At 49.6% G+C, this 23,462-nt stretch overlaps 1 pseudogene; it reads left to right on the forward strand.

Annotated features, from left to right (window-relative positions):
• Positions 1–22,414: 22,414 nt before the first annotated feature.
• LOC101836382 lies at positions 22,415–22,747 on the forward strand (annotated as a pseudogene).
• The last annotated feature ends 715 nt before the right edge of the window (positions 22,748–23,462 follow it).

Genomic DNA, 23,462 nt, shown 5'->3' on the forward strand with positions numbered 1-23,462 from the left:
ATCTGTATGCCAGGAACAAACACTGATCTACTCTCCGAGGTTCCATAAATCACGGAGGCCTCCCCTCTGACACCCAGACTCCAGGGTGGGGATTGTCTGGATCAGTCCCATGTTGGTCTCTCAGTTATCAGTCTGGGGTCCATGTGTTCCCCCTTGTTTAGGTCAGCTGCCTCTGTGGGTTTCACCAGCCTGGCCTTGACTCCCTTGCAACAAAGACACAAACAATGTGATGGCTATTGGCTGTCAACTTTACATTAGAATTAACTAAAATGCAAATGGCTGGGCACACCTGTGCAGGGATTTTTCCTTCATTAAATCATTTGAAATATGAAGAGCCACTCACTTCTCATCTGATCTTTGAGGTTGGGAGATCCACCTTTGATTCAGACCACACCTTCTTCTGGCAGCCTTTATAAAGGGCATGGAAGGAGGGAGCTCTTCCTCTTTGCCTGTTTGCTCTCACTATTGCGAACAAGCCCATCCCATCACTGGCATGAGAGCCCGCTTCTTAGGGATTCTGGTGTATACTGAAGACCAGCTGAGACATCCAGCCTGTGGACTGAAGAGTTACTGGATTCTTGGACCTTCCATTAACGTGTAGACAGCCATGGTTGGACTAGCTGGACCACCACCGTTAAGCCATTCTAGTAAATCACAGGCAGACAGACAAACAGACAGACAGACAGACAGAGATTTGTTATATCTGTTCTGTTCCTCTGGAGAACCCTAACTAATTTAGTAAACAAATGAGTTCACTGGGGTCATCTACAGAAGCAGAAATGAGCAGTTCCTGACAAAAACAAGGGTGTCTCACTGAAAAACCCACTTTTTCATAGGTGAGGGCTCACAAAAACTCCATCCCTAAAGCTCCTGGTACAACATGCAGGCAGCTCCACCAATGAGTCAATTGTATATTACCTTGAGGATAGACCTCGTAGATCTTGCTATATTTTATGAGTTTCCTAAGCCTTGAAGTTTTATTAGTTTCCTAAATCATATGGAATGCCCTCCTTCCTCCAGGAGAGAAGCAGAAAACACACACACACACACTCACACATACATACACACTCACCCCCACCCCCACCACTGCAACCACCACTACTCTGCCTCTTCCTCTGGCTCCTACATTCTTTCTTCCCCTGTTTCTGTGATGTTCCATGAACTTTGGAAGGAGGTGGGATATAAATGTGTAATTATTTTCTTCCATTTAGGGCTCATCCACAATGACAATCACTTATTCTTACCAGCTTGACTGGTTATTACCCTCCACAGTAACCACTGCCCACTGTGAAGAAAGAAGTTACCCTCAGTAACCAACCAAGCGCACTCACAGCACTAACAATCTATAGGCAAAACCACAAGTGATTACAGAGCCATTTGACAGGCACATCGTATCTGCATAACAATAGCAATGGCCCCTTCACTGGGACCTATAACCTTAGCAACAGGTTTTCATGCTGGCTTCAGTAACAAATGTGAGTTTCTGTTTGTAGAGTAGGCCTCAGATCCACTTGGCAGCCATGCCACCATTATGCCTTCAGGCACATCTTTCCTGGAAGGTTGGTGGTGTGATATGCAAGGTCTATAACATGTTGTATGTCCCAGCAGCCTGCACAGCACCTCTTCAAACAACTGGGTTCTAGAAGGATCTCCGAAGACCTGTCACCATCAGCTCTGAGAAAGTGCCAGTTGGTCTTGGGATTCATCAGTTAGTGTCATCTTTGAAGAAGGAAGAATTCAGCTAAGTGTGGTGGTGCATGCCTTTAGTCAAAGTACTAGGCAGAGACAGGTTGATCTCTGTGAATTCAAGGCCAGCCTGGTCTACATAGTGAGTTACAGGACAGCCAAGGTTACATGGTGAGATGCCATCTCAAAAAATAATGAATAAAAATGTCTTCCCCTGGTCCAAGTAGTCCAGAAGGTGAATACACCTAGCTGCCTTGCTTCCTGTACTGAGCCTCTGGTAAGGCTCTGTCATGGTAAGGCTCTGTCATGGTAAGGCTCTGTCTTCACGTTGTATCATGAACTTTCCTTTTCTCTGGATTAGAGGCAGGATGAACCTGATGGATGTCTTGTCTCCTCTACCCTCTTCCTCCTCACCATCTATTCTTCTCATGGGTTCCTTGTTTTGGGTTCCCAGAAGTGTCTTTCACACAGATCTAATTTGCACTTCCTTTCCTTATACCAGCAATGAGAAATGGCAGCCAATACCTCCATTTCCTCTTCCAGTTTTTTCACATTTCCCACCAAATCAGAGACGAATGCTCAGGGCACCCACATGTCTTTTTCCTGCCATGCTTTCTCCCTTACACATGGCAGAGAGCTCAGGCTCAGTTGCACATCGTATCATTCACAGCAAAGGCCATGGGACTCCACCCAGCCTCCTTGCAATCTGCCCTTAAGTGCCACTTCCAGATATTTTAATATGCTCTCTTGTAATCGAACTTTCCTTTGGGCCACCAGGCCCAAATAATAACAGAGACTTATTATTAATTATGAAAGCTCAGCCTTAGTTTAGGCTTGTCCCATTAGCTCTTAGACCTAAAAGCTTTTACCTCTCTCCCACTTTGTAGGTCTGACTTGTTCTGTTTCTCAATAGCATCTCCTACTTCCTCTCTCTCTCTGCTCACAAGTCCCACCTATTTCTCCGGAACAGCTATTGGCCCTTCAGCTCTTTCTTAAACCAATCACAGCACTATGTCTTCACACAGTGTATAATTATCCTACAACATTTCCCCCTTTTGTCTAAATAAAAAGGAAAGGTTTTAACTCTAATGTAGTAAAACTGTATACAATAAGAACAACTATCAAGTAAGAAATACCTTCACAATATCCAGTCCATTAGTATTTGGCAAGTTCAAAGAAAATACTCCATTATTTATCCTCTCTTGGTAAGTCCAAAGTCTTGTGCCTAATTTACTTTCTATCATAACTAAGGAAAACTGTGACTATATCTATCTAGTCTTTAACCCCATCAGAGACTCAAGAAAGATATTACCTGATTAAACAGGAAGTACATAGCAAACAACTTCCAAAACTATAAGAATGACAGAGACAGCGGCTGCCTGGGCAGTCACTCCAAGATTCCTCTGTAATTTGGGGGCACCCATCTTCAGCCTATGGGCCTGGAATATATGACAGATTTTTTTGTGACATAGGAATTTTTGAAGAACTGTCCTACCTTATCTTGGCAAAGCGTTGCAGTTGCTTTCTTTTGTGTCCTGCTTGTCCAATTTGGACAACATGCTGTTGACAGTTGAGGCAAGGGCAATTTCTTTGCCGAATGGCTAACTTTGTCACAATTAAAGCAAACTCCATATGGAGGTTCTTTGATGCCCATCATCTGTTTTGCCAGAAGCAGATGTGTCTCACCATCAGAAAAAGTCTTATGCTATTAAAACATTTTAAATGTCATATTCTGTATATCTCTGATGTGTTTGAAGACCATCTATATATTTAAAAGATATCTCCGCTTTACCTTGAAAGCATACCTAACATGACTATAAGTTTGGTGGTTATATATGACTAACTACTAATTTATCTTTACTATCCTAATAACTTTCAAGGACTATAACTTTATATTACATTTTTAAGTGAGCTATACAGGGACAATACCTTAAACAAGAATAGAAACATATACAGCATGTTAAGAACAAAAGTAACCTTAAATTTTAATCACTATACAAAAATCCATACTAATGTAATACAGTTGAGACTAGTGGTTAAAAGTAAACTCATCTACCTTTTCATTCTACCATTTTTATATTATATCCCTTTTTCCCTTCAGGAAGAGATCCCTGAATCTAATCTCCTTTGTTCAACTTTTTCCTGACCATTACCAATAACAACTTGTTGCTATGGGATATTAATTTAAGATGCATTACATTCATTTATGCTGTGAAATACTTGTTTAATGATACAAAGATGTGTTGCATTCTTTTATGTTGTATTTGCTTAACTCTGTGAATCTGTGCTACTTTGCCTGTCTAAAACACCTGATTGGTCTCTAAAGTTGTTCTGGATGCAGAATTTTGAGGAAACAGCAACAGTATTCTGAGAAGCTGGATCACCTGGGCTACTTGTCTTCATTGGTGTCTGGTTCTTTTGTTCTGAAAACACACAAACTTTTAAAGGTAACGTATATCTGCATTAACACAATCATGGAATGTGCAATGTGTGCAAGTCAGCTAAAGATGATTTTTTGTTTTATGTTTGAGAAGGGGAAAGACATCTGGACTGCATAGCCAAACTGTGATATAAATCTCTATCCATTCATATGAGAGGATGACATGTAATAATAAGTCATGAGGACTCTGCAGCCAACAAGATGTCTCATCCAGTCTCAGAACTGTTCCATGGATGCTGCACAGTCTGGGTTGTGTGTCTCATCGAGGCGGCCATGCAATTGCTTCTTCCCAACCCATCTGCTGTTTTGTGGGTCCCCATCTGTGCTGTGTAACATTTGCTCAGGGAGACTTGAACAAAATCTTGTCACTCCAGATGGGGCACCAACAAATAACCAGCAACATTATTCCAGCCCAGCTCTCAAGCAATGTGAAAGACCCAGTGAAACCCCAGGCATGAGGTCCGCTCAAGGCAGTAATCCAGGAGGACAGCTGGACCCTGCCACGACTGGGGAGCCTATGCCCCTCCACACTGACTACCAGACTAAGGAAGAGAGAGGGGCTGCGGGCACGTGGCAATAGTGTGGGGTTTAGAGGCGCAGGCAATAGTGCAGGGTTTGGGGTGGCAACACTCTTTAGATGGTTCTGGAATCCAAAACCCCTGGCTCAAGAGTGGGGCTGACAGCCAGCTGCAGGAGTGAGGACATGGTTGTCATGTTCTGCAGCCACCCCAAAGCCTGTGGTCCCCTGCAGGCCCTGAGGAGAGGCCTACCCAAAGAAGCCCTTGGAGGGACAGAGTAGACGCACTGACCCTGCCCTCTTTGGCCCATTTTGGTAGCCTTTTTCCTAACCACACCCTGACCCCAGATCGTTGAACAGAGACAGAACAAAGGACCAAGGCTGTCTACCCACTTCATGACCTGACACAGGTTTCAGCATCTTGTAGATGGTGACCAGGGTCCCTGAAGAGAGTCACAGCCCTGAGAGCACATGGGTACCATAAAAGTGGGGAGCGTCTCTCTTAAACCAAGGACTGACTCATCTCCAAGGCTCACATGAGGATACTGGGGAGAGAGGGATATCAGCTTTGACATTTAAAACAAAACAGAATGGTTCAAATGCTAGGTCCCTCACTGTGACCTTAAGCAAACTACTCCCTCCTTACTTCCATAGGGGCAAAACCAGAGTAATGCGCTGTGCACTTGCCCCTCCCCCAGAGAGGGCTTGGAGAGAGGCAGTCAGTGGTGCTTGGGAACTGACCCTCTGCCATCTGTCTCTGCTTAACTTCAACGGTCTTTACCTCTCTGACGTCCACCTGTGTCACTAGCTGCCTATGAGTGACCCAGTGTAAGATGTCTCTCTCCTGCATCCAAAACCTTGGCGGGACTTCAAGCATCATGTCTTGAATGCAAATTTTCATATCGTGATCAACTGAAACCCAAGGTCAAAACCAAAGATGAGCCCCAGCTGTGCTGTCAGGACCCAGCCCGGGACTCACCCCAGCTCTACAGCTTTAAGCCTGGCCCTTCCTCTTGGTGGGCCTCGGTTGCCCATGGAAACCCCACAGGCTGAGTGAACTGTTTACTGAGGATGCTCCCTGCCCTGTGGTGCATCATTCCTGAGATAGTGAATACCTGGTTGATGGGCTTTCAGCTCTGGTCACCTCAAAAGCCACCATGGGGAGTCATCTAGGAATCAAATGGAGAAGTAGCTTTGCTCCAAGGGTGGTCTGCTCACCACCACCCTTTGTCCCTGATCTCTCTCTCATGGGAGCACCTGCCATGGGTGGGGTCTTCTGTTCACTCCCAGTACTCACCTCATACCTCTAAGATGCCCTCATCAAAAGAAGCCTCCCTGACAGCCCAACACCCACATACAAGTAAGTCACAGGGTGTGCTCGGCGTTAACCAAGGCCACCCCACAGTGTGTGTGTCCTGCCTGGGAACTCCTCAATGGCAGTGTGTAAGTCTGACCCATTTCTGTGTCCAGCCTGGGCCCGGCACACATTGGCAGAGTAAAAATCTGACAAAAGCTCAGCAGGGAAAGTGATTGCCCTATAAGTGTGAGGACTGAAGTTTAGACCCCCCTGAACCCTTGCAAATGCCAGGCTTGTTATCCCCACCTATGGAGGTAAAGACAAGGAATGCCCTGAGCCAGCTAGCTAGCCAGACTGGCCAATCGTCAAGCTCTGAGTTCAAACGAGAGGTCCTCCCTCAATATATACAAGGTGTTGAGCAATCAATAAAGACTTGACACCATGGCTTCCACATGTATTTATACACATGTGCACCCACATACAAGGAATCATGCATATACGTACCCATGTATCTCACACGCACATGTATAAGCAAAAGACAAAAAAATCTCTTGAGAATATGAATGACTTCTAAGCCACCATCTAAGGCAAATGGCAGCCCACAGGCCTTGCTCTGTATTGAGGAGAGATGATCCCCAATGGGGCAGCCACTGGGTGACTAATGAGCATTGACTCCGATCGCCCCATCCATCACCCGGCTGGAGCCCCTTTCCTTAAAGAACATTAGGGAGCAAATGTATCATCGGTGACTGGAGACCCAATAAAGCAGGCACCTTGAGAAATATAGTATTCAACTCGTAAAGGCCTTAAAAGCATTTTTCAATTATGAATGGCCTGGGGGGAGTCATTCATTCCTCGCCGGGGGAAGAATAAAGATGGAAAATAATAGCATATCAATATTGCTGCGACTTAGCAGGATTAATCTGGGAGAGTTAAGGTCCTCGCTTGTCCCTGTTGCCTGCATGCTCAGGTGCACTAGGAAGAACTCTGCCAAGGTGATCTTCACCAGGACACCTGTGGACAAGGCCACCTCCCAGTGTGTCAGACCCTCCCATGCCTTGGCTCTCCCTTTGCGTCCCCTGGGGCCTCACCCTAGCACACTCCCTGGCTCTGAGCCATCCTCCTCACCAAGAGGCCTCCAAGGACCAGCCTTCTCCTGCCACTCTGCCTGCTGATATTAGAGTTTAAAGGGTCTTTATCATGTGGTGATGACCACTCAGTCTACATGAGTTATGTCATAACACTAGACGACCATTCAATCTTATATTGTAGAGCTAGACCTGCCCTTCAACGTGCTTGTGAAAGCTCTGCTTCTATACAGTACCGTTTCTATGCTATTTCTGCAATTTCTTATGAATTTCAAACTATTCCAAAAGAAGATCCCATAATAGAAAATATGGCAATGGGTCAACATGGTGCTCTTGTGTCCCCTTCAGGCTGGGACTAAACCACACCAGGTGAAGAACAGATGCACTTCTGTACTTCTCTCCTTCCCACCTGTTGGTGGTGTGTGGAAGGCAGAAGTGCGGTTATGTTCTTAAAAGCTGGGTGTAGAGAGTGGTGGCACATACCTTTAGTCCCAGCACTCAGGAGGCAGAGGTAGGTGGAGCTCTATGAGTTCAAGTCCAGCCTAGTCTACAGATGAGTTATGGAAAACTAGGATTACACAGAGAAACCCTGTTTCAAAACTCCCCCTGCCAAGGAAAAGAAATGAATTTAAAACATCTAGAAAACCTCAGTGACTTTGTATTTCCTAGTGTGATAGGCAGGATGAAGCCATCACCACCTCCAAAGAGGCTCATGACCTACTTCCCAGAACCTAGGAACATGGAAAGGGATGAAGGCTGGGGGGGGGGCCGGGGGCGGGCAGGGAGAGGGACCACGGTTGCTCATCCTGTGACCCTGAGGTGAGGGGAGCATCCTGGATTAACTGGGTGGATCCAGCGTAGTTGTAGGTCTTCTTGATAGAAAAGGAAGATCGGACAGACAGACAGACAGACAGACAGACAGACAGACAGACAGACAGACAGACAGAGAGCTGAAGCTGCTGTACAGCTGGCTTTGAAGATAGAAGAGAGGTCATGAGCCAATGAGTCTATGAAGCTTCTAGAAGTTCAATGAAACAAGGAAACATTCTTCCCTATAGCTTACAGCATCATCCACACTTTGATTTTAGCCCAGGAGGTCCAAAGAGATCTCTGTCTCTGTAAGATGCCTAGACAGACAGACAGACAGACATGCCTATAATGGTCAGCTAGGTGCTATGATGCAAGGCATCCCAAACAGTAGACTATCCACAAAATCTCAAGGCAGCAGCACCAAAGTGTTCAGACACATCAGCCTGCAGGGAACATTTTACATTCAAATGGCAGCAATCACTATAATTATGAGACTGGCAAGCTATCTACTGTATTAACAATGTACCTAAATAATTACTATTATTATTGCTGATTAAATTGTACATGTATGTTTATAAATTCCTCTGAGTGGGTAGTAAAGTTCATAGAAAATTTAAATGTTCCTCAAATGCCTTAGTTTGCTTCCCATTGATGTGATAAAAACTATGGCCAGAAGCAACTTGGGGAAGCAGGTTTATTTCAGTTGACAGCAAACACCTTGTGGGGAATTCAGAGCAGAAGCCAGGGAGGAGCACTGCTTACTGGCTTTCCCCCCATGGTTTGCCGTTTGTTTTCCTATACACCCCAGGATCACCTGCCCAGGGATGGCAGTGCCCTTTGTGGGACACCAATCAGTAATTAAGAAAACACCCACACACCTGCCTGTAGGTAGTCTTATTGAAGCATTTTCTCTACTGAGTCTCCCTTTTCTCTGCTGACGGGCTTTTGTTATGTTGACAAAGAACTGAAGAGCACATCCGTGGCCCATTTGACAGTGTTCTCAACCTTCTGTTATAAATGGGAAGCTGGGCTCCAAGGGATTAAGAGGCTAACCGAATCAAAGAAGCAACAGCAAAGAAGGCAAAGAGAGGAGTCATCCTTACCCTGGCTTTTGAGCGACAACAACAAAGGGGTCAAAAACTTCCACTGGATTCAGAAAATTTAAGATTTTCAGTGTGTGTGTGTGTGTGTGTGTGTGTGTGTGTGTGTGTGTGGTGGACATGTGTAAGGGAGGGCACCTTTGGAGGCTAGAAGAGAGTGTCGGGTCCCCTGGCGCTGGAGCTACAGCAGTTGAGATGGGTGCAGGTCCTCTGCATGAGCAGCAAGCACTCCTCACCCCTGAGTCGTCTCTCCAGCCCTCATGGAAATTTTTGGGAAAGTATTTAAGAAGCAAGAACAAGGTCCTCCCTCCCTGGAGTCTGTGAAGATCCCCAGTGGTCTGAGTGCGGATATGTAGAGTCGGGTGACGACGCAGCTACGAAGACGAGTCCGTGAGGAAAGTGCAGACACCGGTTCTTTAAGAAAGGTAGATCTGATACCGGATGTTCTGTGGCCTGAATGTTGGAGGACACAACCAGAACACCAGGTAACTTCCTGGGACCTGGGGAAGAGGGAGATGGCTGCTATTGCCAACTCCAGATGATACCCAAGGAGGCTGGTATGAGTGGCTGGGCAGTGTGGCATACAGGAGAATTAATGGCTTCATTGAGCTTCCTGAAGGTGATTTAGTGTGGAAGAGATGGATTGAAATTAAAATTTTAAATGTAAAAAAGGAGAGAGGGAGGCATCACTACAGACACCATAGACATTAGAAATGTTTTTGAAATTAATAAGCTGATAATGAATAAAGTTTCGCATTAACAAAATGTGATCATTTAGATGAACTGGAAAAAATTTAAACTCATCTATTATTCGGACAAAGAAATAGAAAATATGGGTAGTTCTATAATATATTGAAGAAAAAAACATATCTTCTTGGTAAGATTTTATTGCTAACTTGACACACTCTCGCATCACCTGGGAGGAGGGAACTTCAATTGAAGAGTTGCATTGATCAGATTGGCCTATGGCCTTGTCTGCAAGAGATGACACTGATTGGGGATTGATGTGGGAGGGCCTAGCACGGAGGGCCCAGCCCACTACAGGCGGCACCATCCCTAAGCAGACAAGCCTACACTGTAGAAGAAAGTTGAGTGTCAGCCAGAGTGTGAGCCAGTAAGCAGTGTTTCGTGTGCTGTTCTTATTTGTTAATGGTTAAAGCCACCCACCAGCCACTGATTGTCACTTTCCTGTGAGTCACCCTCGCCTCCTGCCATTGTCACAGAGGTTAAGCCAGATGGGGTCTTTAGGCTGATCAGCGTGATCTCTGGTTTATAGCAGTAGCTCAGTAAATGGTAAGTTGTGTTGTTAGCCCAGAGTACACACAAACCTCCAGTACCCCAGCATTAGCTGTGTCCATACATCAAATTCTGTCTCCCTAGCCACATTGGAGAAAAAATGGCAGGCTTCCTGACACGCACCACAAGCATGGAGTCTCCCTCCCCCAACAGGATCCAGGTCACCCTCTTCCTACCTCCTCTGGAGCAGTTCGTCCTCTTATAATAATAAAAAAAAAAAAATACACCAAAAACTGGTGGCTCCTCTGGGTTCCTAGCCACAAATCTAAAAAGACAGCTTGAGTTCAGATGGCCCAGGTCAGCCAACTTCACTGTCAGAGAGAGACTAAAATGTCTTTCATCAAGGCAGAGAAGGGTGATAGCGTCAGAAGATGAAGGCTGTGCCCGCTAAGGACAAGCCCTGTAGTCCCTGGGGATTTGACACAGATAATCCAAGCCAAGATGATCCAGACCCAGGGTGAGGGGAGGAATGTCTGCACTCCACCACCTCCTGCTAGTTTTCTGGGGTGGCAAGCAGCCTGCTTCAGCCACTGAGGCAGGGACATCATCATCTGCCACCACATACCTTTCTGCCACCAACCATGCACCCCTTAAAATTGCCAGTCTCTTCTCTTCTTGCCTCTCTTACTCCTCTTGTCTCTTCCTTGTTCTCTCTGTCTGCCTCTCTCACATCCTCACTCCTAGACGCCTTTCTCTCTTTCACTCTCCTACCCCAATAATCCTCTTGCACTAACTCAGTTGCACGTGGAGTGTTTGCTTAGTGGCACACCTTGGCAGCGCCCACGGATAGGTACCCACCTCACCTTTAAACAAAGATCATTATACTACCTCTCACCTGGCCAGAGGCCACTGTGCTGTAATCACCAGGCCAGGCTGAGTAGCTCACAGAAATGTAGATTCCTCTCTGGTTGCTGGTCAGCTATGGCTCTCATCTACCCAACTTTATTCTACAGACAGCTGGATGCAGAAGTCTCTGTTTAGAACAAGAGGAAAAGAAGATGCTTCAAGGCCAAGGAAAACACAAGCAGAAGTGACATTTTCTGAAGGGCCCATCTGGCTGGTGCTGTGGTCTGCAATCTGCTCACGGAAGCCTGAATGCTCACTGTGAGGAACCATGACCTCTGATGGACCAAGGAGGAAACTAAGCCGCAGCTGGCAGACCTGGGGTCTTTGAACCTGGCTCTGAGCCAGGCCTGGGGACATCTTCTATGTCTCTGATGGTTTCGGAACAAACTGACACCTTGCTACACAGAATAACAACCTCCAAGGAGGCCCGTCTCTTAGCTCTGGAAGGCTGTGCACAAGTGATTTGCATATTCTGGTACTTTACATATTCATGTTTGCATATTTACAGACAGTACTGTTTACAAAAGGCTTTACTGGCACCTTTCAGTTAAGTCTACAGAAATGGGACAGGAATGGCCCCTTATCCCTAGTCACACCCTGGACTCATCAGAATAAGGAAGGCAGGAAGGACAGATTCAGGCAGCAGGAAGTGGGATGCTCGAGGCTGGTGGATTCAGGCTCTGAGGGCTCAGGTCATGAGCCTAGGAGGGCAATGTCTTTGAGAAGCTAGGGCAGGCAAGGACACAGACACACATGCACACATGCACACAGACACACAGACACACACACACACATACACACACACAGGCACACACACACACACACACACACACACACACACACACACACACACACGGGCCTTCAGAAAGAACACAGCTCAACCCACATTTTGATTTTAGCCCAGGGAGACTTGTGACTTACTGGATATTGGGGCAACAAAAGCCTGTGGCTTAAAGCCAGCAAATTGACAGTACACGAGGAGAGTGCAAGGGTCCCATCGCATGGGACTGTGTCCTCCTTTGCCCCCAGTAGGCAGTGTAGCATGCAGAGGCCTACAGGATGAGTGGTAGGGGGCAAGAAGATTCATGGTCCATCCTGGGAAGAGGGGTTCATGACATCCTGCTGGAAGGAGGGCTCGGGGGACTTGAGCTGGGTGGGTGGGGTCCCCAGTCTAGACCCTTTGCTCCTTTTACACGTGTGCAAATATCAGACTGCAGGCAGGAAGGACTCAGGCAAGCTGCTGTGTCACCACCAACAAACCCAGCCCCCCTCCTGCTCAGTCTCCAGTGCACACCTCCCGTCAGCCTAGCTATGGGCCCTGGGGGGCCATGAACACATAGGGATGGAGTGGACCCTAGCTCGGGGCTCCCAGTCTGGGGTAGAATGTGATCTACAGGTCCTGAGGACTCTGAGCCCCAGCGTCCCCACCAAGGGCTTGAACTTGCACTGCAGTGGCTTTTGAAGCTTTGGGTGCCTGCTCTGTCCTCAGGCCTGCCCTTGACCCTGGCCCTTGGCCCCCTTCCCCAGAGGATGACCTTGGCTTCTAACAGACCTCCCCAGCAGGCTCTGGGTGACAGTGCCCAGATGACTGCCCCAGACTCCGCCACAGGTGACTGCTCATAGCTCTGACTCTCCTGGTTCCCCTCTGCCCATTTGCTCACACAACAGACCCTCCAATCTACTTTTCCTGGGGTCTAATAGCAGAAATGAAGGCGTCTGATGGCTCAGAAGCAGTTCTGTGACCCCACTCAAAGGGACCTGACCTGTATCCTTAACTGTCTCCTCCCACTCCCTGCCCAACCTGCCTCTGCTCAGTGGCCTGCTATGCCCCCCTTGTTAACTGCTCCCCTAACTCCGTCTCCTACACCGTGTAGATTGGCCTAAATTCTCTCCTAAGGCCACAGAAACCACCACGTACCTCCAAACTGAAGTGCCTTGATTTCCTTAACTACATAGGCTTATCCGCTCCCTAAACCACTCTAATCCCACACAAGGAAGTAAATTTTAAAAAGAAAAAGGAAAAAAAAAACTTCAATGCACAGAGAGGGTCCGCAATTGCCTAAAGGTCACACAGCAAAGGCACAGAACCCCCATGTTTCCCATTTTTACCTGAAGGCCCTCCCTAGCATTCCTGGCAACTTCCTCCAGCGGCCTGAAGGACAAGGAGAGCAGCCAGGCTCAGGACTTACGTCCAAGACCACAGTGATGCTATTCTTTCCTCGAGTGAGCCCCACCCATCCAGTGCCAGATTTAGCCATTTAATGCAGCCGAGCCTGCCCCCACCCCCACCCCCCCTCTGAGATTAGCCCCAGCTTTGAATGCCTGCCCAGAGATACTCAGCTTAAAACACCGGGAAACAGAGCAGAAAGCGGAGGGGGGTAGAGAAAGAAAGGAAAAAATCGACCACATGTAATGGAGCCGTCAGCGTGTGGGTCTGACCCGTCCATTATGCGGCCCTGTCCGCCTGGGGAGCCCAGGCAGCCTGACCACAACATTAGACTACTTCAGGCCACAGGCCAGGCTGGGAAGGAGCCGCCCTCAGCCTGAGCCTGGGGGCTGGCCGCGACTCCTCAAGGCTCAGGGCCTTAGGGATTCTCTGTGCCACAGGCCACAGGGCCGCAGGCCACACCGGATGTGGCCTCCCCCCCTCCACAGTCAGGACCCCACTCAAAGACAGGCCCTGGGCCTGTTTCCACAGTCTGTCCACCTGAGCTCGGTGGCATCTGAGGGTACCTTGAGACTCTGCCCCTTAGGGAGTTCACTACTAGTGCCTAGGAGTCACCATTTTTGCCTCTCTTAGCTGTTTAAAATTGCCCTCCCTGTTATGGAAGGCAGGAGACAGCTCAGTCACACAGGAATAGTCGTCCTTCATGGTGCAACACAGCAAAGAAAGAAGGAGAGAGGGGCCTGGGGAATGGGCAAAGAGGGCGTCGGCCTGACCCCGCCCCTCTTGAGAGTCGCAGGCTAGCTGATGCTCTGAGAAGTCCTGCAGCCGAGCTGGGGTCTCTTCCGCTCCTTCCCAGACTTATCTGACGGTACAGTTTCCCATCACTGTCCAACACCCACAGCAAACTGAAGGGGAGCCCAGGGGACACTCTGGGAAGAGGTGCTTTGGGGTGTGAATGCAGTGCCCTCCCCTCCCCACCTGTCATCACAGGTCATGAGGTGGCCTGTGAAGAAGAGAGAGGGTGACTGACCCCTGTGAAGAGAGGAGGGTGACTAGAGCTGTCTGAGGATCATAGAGACCTCCACAAAGGCACAGGAGGGATAGACTTACCCCCTGCAGGGAGTAGCAACACCCTGTGTTCCCACCCCACTCAGAAGGGAGAATCGGCCATGGAAGTTATGACTCCCTTTTCCAGTCTTGCTTGGAAGCAAAGGCCTAGAACCCGTGCCCCTGGGGGTTGCTTCTGTGCGCTCATGGAATGACCCAGGTCCCAGTGGAGGCTCTGAGCTAAACACTTAGGAGTCTGGCTTAGACTTCTGTCCTTCCTTAACGGCCACTCTATGGCCCTGGAAAGACTTCGCCCTCCCTATGCTGGTGGCCACAAGGCTGACCCCCAAGGGCACCTCTGCGGAGGTTCTGGGCAGATGGTGACAAGTGTTCCGGAATCCTACCAGCTAAGCTTTGCTGAGCATATTCTCTTTGCTGACCTGTGCAGGGCCGGAGCCTTAGTTTACCCCCATATAGCCAAGCTTGCCCTGATGATGGCGGGAAGCTCTGTGACAGCAATCTCTAGGTACGGAAGCCTCAGCCTCTGGGGGACTTTGCCAGCCACTGGTGTCCCCTGTAACTTCCTTCACTGAGCCTACGTGGGTCTGAGACCATGGCTGCTTGATTCAGTAGAGGCCAGGGTCTTCCTTTGACTTACTGGAGACACCCTCACAGACCCAGGCACTTGGTCATAATGCATAAGTACAGCTTCCACTTGCCCCTCGTGTGCCCATGGACTCAGACACTATGCACCAAGAAAGTCCAGGTCACAGAGAGTCACCAAGGTCACACAGCTGAGGTCCCTACAGACATTAGCCTTGGCCAACATAAACTTGAGGGAGCCGGTCACAGTCTGACCACAGGCACTAGGAGCAGAAGGCAGGGAAATAAATGTCTCCGAGTGTGGATGGCACTTCATGCAGCAGTGGTTGACCACGTGTCTTAGCTAGGCTTCCCATTGCTGAGATGAAACCCAAAAGCAGCTTCCAGAAGGAAGGATTTATGTGGCTTACACTTCCGCATCACTGTACCTCATCAACGAAAGTCAGGACAGGAACTCAAGCTGGATAGGAGCCTGGAGGCAGGAGCTGGAGCAGAGGCCCTGGAGGAGCTTGCTCCCTCTGGCTTGTTCTGCCTTCTTTCTTATAGAAACCCAGGACTTAGCCCCGGAGTGGCCCCACCCACAATGGGCTGGGCTTTCCCCCATCAGTCAGTAAAAAAAGAAAATGCTGTATAGGCTTCTCTACAGCCTGGTCTTCCAGAGGCACCCACTCAGTCGAGGTTCGCTCCTCTCAGATGACTATAGCTTCTGTCAAGTTGATTGACATAAAACTAGCCAGAACACCAGGTCATGTGACAAGTGGCTTTTACTAACAGCCTTGGCTTGGGATGCATAACCTGCCATACCCTGGAGCTAAGGATGTACCCTGCTCTGTGTCCTGTGACAGTATCCAAGTCATGTGACAGTGCTCTGGTCCCACAATGATGTCTGTGTCCCATGACCAGGTCGTATGACAACATATCTTCCCATGATGTTATCTAAATCCCATGAAGCATCTGTCCTTATAGGGTCTGGGGAAGTGTGGGTACACATAACTCTGGCCAAGCCTCATCTCCTGCAGACTCAAGGGGGTGGGGGTGGGGGGGGCGGGCTTCAGCACCCAAGTCTGGCTGAACTGTCAGCTCCCAAAGCTAGGCATACTGGCTGCTGGATTAGAACATCATCATATGTGAATTCTAACGGAAAACTGGGCCTGGGGTATGTGTGAATTCTCTGAATAATTTCCCAGATGACTCTGTAAATCAAAAACTGTCCCCAAACAAACATCCAGGCTGCACAGTCATGGTGAGGAGTCCATGCGCTCCCCCATAGGCCACTGCCTCTCTCCTGGCAGCTAAGGGAGTCCATGGTGAGTAGCCAGGCCTCAGCCTCAGCCTGTCCACACCTTGCTGCATCTCTGTCTCCAACGTCAGCTTTGTTCTCCTCCATAGGCCTCAGATTCCTCGTCTTAGGATAGAGACACAGGGTCCTTCTGGGGCTCCGAACACGGTGGCCACTGGCTGTTTTACTCACAGAGCTGAGAATCCAAACCCAGAGTGTCTCCATGATGGAGGCCTACTTTCTACCTTTTGAACTTTGTCAGTCTACATGATCTCCACAGGAAGGACAGACCAGGGACCATGAAGAAGACAAACCTGATCTCTGGGTCCCTAGAGTTGGCCGTCCCCGCTCTCAGAGGGAGCCCTGTCCAGGAGCCCTGAAGCTTCCACCAGAAGTTCCCAGGCTACCTGGGGTGCCATGAAGGGATCCAAGGAGAAGCCTTCCCCACCCACAGCACCTTCACCACAGCCACTCAAGGCCTCAGGGCAGTTCTGCCTGTGGCGACCCCTTACCTCCCAAGGCTGAGCTGCAATGGTGAGCAAGACACTCCTGCACCCCAGGCTTCTATGGGCTCCAGCAAAGAGGCGGATGGGACCAGAGGGAAGGAGAAGGGCCACCCAAGTGACAGGTGCAGAGCTTGGGGACCCGAGGAAGCTGTGACTTCCTTTTCACTTAAAAACTTCTGGGGCACTAGGCGGTGGTAGCGCACGCCTTTAATCCCAGCACTCGGGAGGCAGAGGCAGGCGGATCTCTGTGAGTTCGAGGCCAGGCTGGACCGACAGCCTCCAAAACAATACAGAGAAACCCTGTCTCGTAAAATCCAAAAAAAAAAAAAAAAAAAAACTTCTGGGGCACAGGAGGGAGGTGGCCTAGCCCACAGCCTCATAGAAGGCAAGGGCCAGCTCTCAGGCGGGGCAGCATTTGGTGTTGAAGGTGGAGAAGCCACCCAGGACCCAAGGACCTGGAGCTCAGGACACAGCTGTGTGTGCATTGCTGTGTGAAGTGGGTCCCTCACCTCTGAAATGCCACTCAGAGAGCTCGGCATACCCTAGACTGACACCTGGGGGAGGGGCACTGTGGGCCTTGGGTGAGCCTAGAGCCTGCAGCCTTGGCTAATCACACTGCTTTCAGATCAGTCCCGTGGAAGCTTGAGCAAATGACCAGCCTTCTGTGCCATGGTGTCCTCATCAATGAAAGGGGACAGTGAGACGGCAGAGGCCTCCTGGGTGCAGAGTCCATACTTAGGGAGTTCTAGGCTATGCCTGCCCGCAGCCCATCCCAGCTACTCCCACCCTCACCCCTACCCTATGCAGGGTCAGAGCCTCGGGTGGATAAGCATCCACTCAGTTCACTCCACCAGAACCAGGGGAAGAAGGACTGGGGGGCGGGACTGTGTCCTGCTTCCTAACAGAAGCAATTTAGAGTTCAGGGTGTGGGCGGTGCTTCCCCCACTCCCATCGGCTTCTCGAGCCAAGGGCACCACATTGCACTGCATGTCTGCAGCCCAAGACACACACTACCTCTTCCAGCACTCCTTTATTGAGCTCCTATTGTATGCAAGTCCTGCACCAGACATTGAGGAGCATCCAGAAAACAGACTAAAGGCTGGGAGACAGATGGGGAAACTGACAGGTCACATGGTCCGGGGAAGCTGAGGGAGTGCCTAACTCTGAGGCCACCCAGCTCACCCTCCCTGAGCTTGTGATGGGGCCACAAGGATATGGACAATTCTTGGAAGTAGCATGGTCCCACTGTTCTTTAGACTCAGAGTCCTTGAGCAGAGTAGACGAGGGTACTAGAAAGGCATGGGTACCAGCCTCCCGGTGACGGACACAGTAGGAAGCACGGGTACCAGCCTCCCGGTGACGGACACAGTAGGAAGCACGGGTACCAGCCTCCCGGTGACGGACACAGTAGGAAGCACGGGTACCAGCCTCCCGGTGACGGACACAGTAGGAAGCACGGGTACCAGCCTCCCGGTGACGGACACAGTAGGAAGCACGGGTACCAGCCTCCCGGTGACGGACACAGTAGGAAGCACGGGTACCAGCCTCCCGGTGACGGACACAGTAGGAAGCACGGGTACCAGCCTCCCGGTGACGGACACAGTAGGAAGCATGGGTACCAGCCTCCCGGTGACGGACACAGTAAGCAGGTGGTGGGCAGCAGAAGCATCTCACAGACAGCTGGAGGCACCAGAGGCTGGGAGAGCCTCTGTGGGCAAAAAGGGCTGTGGGACCTGGTGGGGTGCCTCGGGGATGGTGTCCCAAGCAGAGGGCACAGCAAGGCCTGGCGGTCATGTGCACTCCTGAGGCTCAGTGAGTATGGTGAGCTGGCCTGAGATGGGGAGGGCAAGTGGCCGGTGCAGGCAGCACCGGGCTGACCTTGTAGTGTTGGAGGGTGTCCCTGCTTGCCAGCTCCGTCCCCCAACAACACCAGCCCGTACTCTCCATCCCACTCCACGACGGCCAAAGAGCTCTGTGAGGGATTGCTGAGGCTGTCCTCCAAGGCCAGGGAGAGGCTCTGTGCGCCTGGGAACCAAGAGGTCTGTGGTACCAACCCCCTGCTCCCACAGCTCTAAGCTGGCCCGATGCGGCCAAGTGGCCTGGTTAGGGCCACAGGGTCCCTTTATCAGCTTGATGAGCCCTGCCCCCTCTCTGGGCCTCAGTTTCCCTCCATGACACATCCCATCCGCTCTTCACAGCCACAACCCCATTTTCCCTTCTGTCTCTAGGAAGAACTTGACCTCGGGCCTTGCCGCCCTCCCAGAGCCCCCTGAAGCATCACCCACTTTGGTCAGCTTACCCCACAGGAGGCCAGTGGCCTCCTCAAAAGATCCACACTCCGGGGATCAGCTCGTCCCTGAGGCTCCCAAGTTCAATACCCCTCCCATCCCTTCATAGGCCACAGCTGCCACCAGGGGGACATGCGCTCATCACACTGCGACCCCGAGCTCCCTCATTCAGACGTGACCTTTGATTTCTCGGGTAGAGTGTAAATTACATGTCGCCAGCATAAAATATTAAACCCGATTTATACTTAATTATTGATGCTATTATGTATTCCATAGTAATGGCAGCAGAAATCGCAGCCCCGTCCATGCCCAGTAAATAGCTTTTCTACATTAGCCCTTGAGGTAAGAAGCCGAGCTGCGTGCCTTCTTCCCCAGATGATTGATGACGATGGGGAAGTTCGTAAATAGTCTTCCAGAAATATTTCTCTGGCCGTGCGCAGCTCCGAAGGAAGGGGGGCCGTGCTAATTATCAGGGCGGCTGGGCGGACGCTGCTCCCCACTCGGGAGCAGCGGGCTGAGGCTTGAGAGATGGGGACGGTTTAAGCAAAACCGCGCTGAGTGGCTTTGGGGAGGGCGGCGGAGGACCGCAGCGGTTTGCCGGAGGCTTGAAGTCACATGTAACCTTCCCATGGACACAGGGGTTTGGGTTTTTATTGTAACATTAATAATTCCGGTTTCTTGTAAAATATTCATGGTTCCTGCAGCTGCCTGCAAACCCACTCTCAGCCACTGCTTTTAATTTCCACCTCGCCCTATGCAGGCCTAGGCCGTCGACCACCCGTGGTTCTCGGGCTGTTTATTAAGTGGAGGGAACGGTGGCCGTCGGGTGGTCAGGAGCATCGAGCTCCGGGTTTCTCTGCAGCAAGCTGGTCCTGAGCCAGGGAGGCCCAGAGCGGGCAGAGCCGCTGCTAGGCGGGCCAAGCGAGTGTTTTGAGGACCAGTAGCCTCCCACTAGGTGGACACCAGAGGCAATTGTGCGGCTGGACATTAGGCGGGATAGACAGAGAAGGAAGGGCCATTCGGATGGCAGGAGAGCAGCGTACAGATCACGGTGGGTCAGGAGAGCTGAGGGGCTAAAGGCCCAGGCCCCTGGGTCCCTGCTTCACCCCACCTCCCCGTGGCTGTGTGACCTTGGCAAGTTAACTTTCCTACTCTGAGCCTTCTCTGGAAAATGGGCATTGTTGAGCCTACAGCAATTGTGACGGTGGCTGCAGTAGCTGGGTCTGTGCTACAGGCAGAGCCTGTGGATGTCAGATCACAAAGAGGTTTTGTCACCTGTGTCCCACCCTTTTGTAGAGCGGATGAGGGATGAAGCTGGAGAGAAATGATGGCTCCAGGTACCGCCTTCTGTGAGTGGAATTCCACTCTTCTACCTGACATAAAACCAGAGTACACACCCTGAAAACATGACTGAAGGGTCCCTCCACAGAGCCCTGTCCCAGTGCCACCCACGGTGTCATCCCAAAAAGCCACCATGGAAAGGCTCTGTCCTCAGCTCCTGCCAGACTCGACCCATGGGGTAGTATGGACACCTTTCCACTCAGGGATGATTTTGGATCTCTCTAGGCCTCCAACTACCTCCAACTACAGTGTAGCCTGTCAGAGACCAGGTAGCCTCCTAGAATGCATGCCCTGCATGGAGCTCTGAGTAGACCTCTGTTACATGACTGTACAGAGGAGGAATCAGGCCCAAGGAGGTTAAGTGAGTTGGCCAAAGTTGCATAGACATGAACAGAATCGTAGCACATTTGCTCCTTGGGTCTCCCTGTTGATCCTCCCTAATGCTGTGGCACGTGGAGAATTAGCCCAAGACTTCCCAGCGGTGACCACAAGGCCACACACATTTGGGCTGCCCAGCAGCCGCCCGTCCTAACCGCTGTGCTTGTCTCCGGGCTCATCCTTTTCTGTACCTTTATATCAGCCTCTGTGCTGGCCCACAGCTGCACACACAAGGCCCACAGCCCCCAAAAGCCAAAGGGTGGCTCACAGGCACAGCTGGAAACAGTGCGCACAGCCTCGGATGCCTATACCACATCCACATGCGGACCTGGGACAACATTCTTTCTCCCCTTGTCCGGAAAAGCACATGTAAGTTATCACTAGTCACGCAGAAGCCTCAGAGCATAAAAGGCAGGAACTGGGTCTGGAGATCAAACACGAGGGTAGTTTGGCTCCCATGGCCCCCCATAAAAGCTGGGTGTAGATACAACTAAAGGGCCTGAAGTCTGTCTGCCAGGCAGGCCTGCTGGGACCTCGGGGGAGGACCAAGAATGCAGACCACAGCCCAGGGTAGTCTCAAAGTCCTTGAAGAGACAAGAATAGGCCTGAAGCCTACTTCAGGACTTGCTGTTAACCTTCTATGTGACCCTGGGCTGGTTACCTCTCCTCTCTGGGTCCCTCCTAGAAGATTCCGACTTTGTACATCTGAAAAAAAACAGCTTTCACAACCTGCTGTCTTTGGGGTTTGCTTTGATCAGGACAAATTAAAGACAAGATGATTTTACGAATCCAAGTATAGACCAGGAGCAAGTGGCTGGGTGTGGCAGATGCCCAGAAGCTCTGCTGGGAAAGGGCATGGGATTTCGAGGTGACTTGGCTATTATCTGGGGATGGGAGAACATGGAAGAGATACATCCCATCTGACAGGGTCAGAGCAGGGGCAGTGACAATGAAAAACCCTGCTTATGGGTGTGGATGGAGCATTTCACATGGTATCTGACACTGGCTTTGAGACTGAGTGCTACTCCATGCTTGCCACAAGGGACCCTCAGCCCCAGGAAGTGACTGCTGTATGCATTGTGGGTAGGGAGATCAAGGAGAATGAGGGCAATGAGGTGGGGCCCAGGGCAAAGTGACTGCAAAAGAATGCCAGGGATGGGTTGGGCAAGTGGCGGATCTAAGGCCACGAAATAGAATGCTGCAGGATGAGAGACAGCAAATGGCCACTTCCCCAGGGTATTGCAGATGGAAGTTTCTGTCCACCTGACCCCACAGTCATTTAGTCCCAAAAAAACACACAGGGGTTTCTTTTAATTATAAAGTATTTGGCCAATGGCTCAGGCTTCTTATTGACTAGCTCTCTCTTAATTATTAACCCATTTCTATTAATCTATGTATCTTCATGTGGTCTTGACTTACTGGAGAATGCCCAGGCGTCCTGTTTTTCTCAGCAGCTACATGGCATCTCACTCACAACTCACTCTCTGCATTCCTCTTCCCAGAATTCTCCTAGTCTGAGAGCCCCACCTATACTTCCTACCTGTCTACATCCTGCCTGTCCATTGGCTGAAATAGCTTTACTCAACAACCAATAAGAGAAATATATATTCACAGCATACAGAAGGACATCTCCTATCATCTCTTCTTTTCTGTCAAAATAAAAAGGAAGGTTTTTAACGTTAACATAGTAAGCTCTTCCGGGAATGGTTCTTAGAGGCACTCAGAATGGTCCAGAGTTTGACATACTGACATAGGCTTTACTACAATACAGCCTCTAACAAAACTAGGCTGTCTTGAACCCCTGGCAACAGGATTGTTGGGAAAGCACCTAAATCCCCACGTGGTGTGTGCCCAGGCAGACTTCGAGGGGTTTGTGCTGTAAGACTGAAAATCCTTATGAGACCGTCTAAGACAAAGAAGCATGTCAACAGGGCCTACGTTGGCTCCATGTGTGCCAAGTGTGTCCCTGACACAATCAAGCAGGCTTTCCTTACTGAGGAGCAGAAAATTGTTGTGAAAGTGTTGAAGGCACAAGCATAGAGCCAGACAGCAAAATAAATATGCAGCTTTTTAAATAATAATAAATACCAAGACTTGGTCTGTGGTTCTGTTAATAAAAAACAAAAACAAAAAAAAACTTCAACATAATAAAATTATATATAACAAAACAGCTACCAAGCAAGAACTGTGGTTAACAATATTTAGGCAAATTTTGGGCAAAATTTTAAAGAAAATATTCTATCACCTACCCTATCTTTGTGAGTCTAAAGTTTTATGTGTAACTTATCTTTTCTCATAACTAAGGAAAATCGCAACTATCTGTCTTCAACTCCATCAAAGACTCCAGAAGGAAAACTTATAAACTCTAGAATTGACAGAGATGTCTCACTGCCTGGACAGTCACCCAAAGTTCCTCTGCAACATTGGGGCTCCATTTTCAGCCTATAGGCCTAGCATCTCTGATAGACTTTTCTGTAAAGCAGGGTTTTCTGAAGGGCTGTCCCGACTTGTCTTGCAAGGTTTTACAGTCGCTCTCTTTTGTGTCCTTTTTGGACAGCATGCTGTCAACAGTCAAAGCAAGTTCATTTTCCTGCCCAGTGGCTTACATTCACTACAAAGAAGGTAAAGTCCACATGAGATGCCCACCATCTTCTCTTAAGTAAACTGGTGCTGCTAGGAGTAGACATGTCTTGCTGTCAAAAAAAAAAAAACTACGTTATTAAAACATTTTAAATGTCATAGTCTGTAGATCTCTGAAGTGCTCAAAGTTGAC

This window comes from Mesocricetus auratus, unplaced genomic scaffold (assembly GCF_017639785.1).
Source record: "Mesocricetus auratus isolate SY011 unplaced genomic scaffold, BCM_Maur_2.0 Super-Scaffold_100014, whole genome shotgun sequence".
Lineage (NCBI taxonomy): Eukaryota > Metazoa > Chordata > Mammalia > Rodentia > Cricetidae > Mesocricetus > Mesocricetus auratus.